This window comes from Papaver somniferum, chromosome 6 (genome assembly GCF_003573695.1).
Source record: "Papaver somniferum cultivar HN1 chromosome 6, ASM357369v1, whole genome shotgun sequence".
Lineage (NCBI taxonomy): Eukaryota > Viridiplantae > Streptophyta > Magnoliopsida > Ranunculales > Papaveraceae > Papaver > Papaver somniferum.
The window spans coordinates 24,207,700-24,208,521 of record NC_039363.1 but is presented as its reverse complement, the minus strand read 5'-3'; the positions used below and the strand labels follow the sequence as shown (position 1 = coordinate 24,208,521).

Genomic DNA, 822 nt, shown 5'->3' with positions numbered 1-822 from the left:
TGAGAACGGCACGTATTACTAGTAGTCAAATCATTTCATAATAAATCTTTCGGTGAAAAAGAAAAAAGCTTTTTTCTTTACCTCCCCTTATATATTAAGGTTACAGACCAGATCATTAGAAAGTATAATCTATGGGAACAAATAAATTAAGGATATAGCGTAAAAAAGTATTCTTTTCTTTCTTCGTCTGGTTTCTGGAGGCAAAATTTGTTCTATTATCTCATGATGGATCGGCGGATTTTTGGGCCGAGCTGGATTTGAACCAGCGTAGACATATGCCAACGAATTTACAGTCCGTCCCCATTAACCACTCGGGCATCGACCCAGGAAGAATCCATTTTAGACTTATGGATAAATCCATGATCAACCTCCTTTCGTAGTACCCTACCCCCAGGGGAAGTCGAATCCCCGATGCCTCCTTGAAAGAGAGATGTCCTGAACCGCTAGACGATGGGGGCATACCCGCCTGATCGCCTACTATACTGATAGTATGAACAGTTTTTTGTAATTGTCAATATAATGTAATGCTATGACTAAATTCGAAGAATATTTTCTGCTTTCATTATTCCATCTAATTTATTTTTTCTATAAAAATTGCAGGGTACGTGTCGAATCTCTTCATCAATGATTCGATGAAATATCTTGGATCTACGTCGAATTGTGTCTCAATCAAATGAATCTCATTCTGATGAGGGTAAAAAAATCTTTTCGGGGCGGTCTAGGAAAAAAGCTTCTTTATATTTTATTTTATCAATATTAATGCACTACATTTTTTCAAGACTTCTAAAAAAAAAATCTGAAGTAAAAAAATTTTTGATTGGT

General features: G+C 35.9%; 1 non-coding gene across 1 annotated transcript; it reads right to left on the bottom strand.

Annotated features, from left to right (window-relative positions):
- Window positions 1–242: 242 nt before the first annotated feature.
- TRNAY-GUA lies at window positions 243–325 on the bottom strand. The gene has a single exon. It is a non-coding gene; the product is annotated as a tRNA-Tyr (tRNA).
- Between the last annotated feature and the right edge of the window lie 497 nt (window positions 326–822).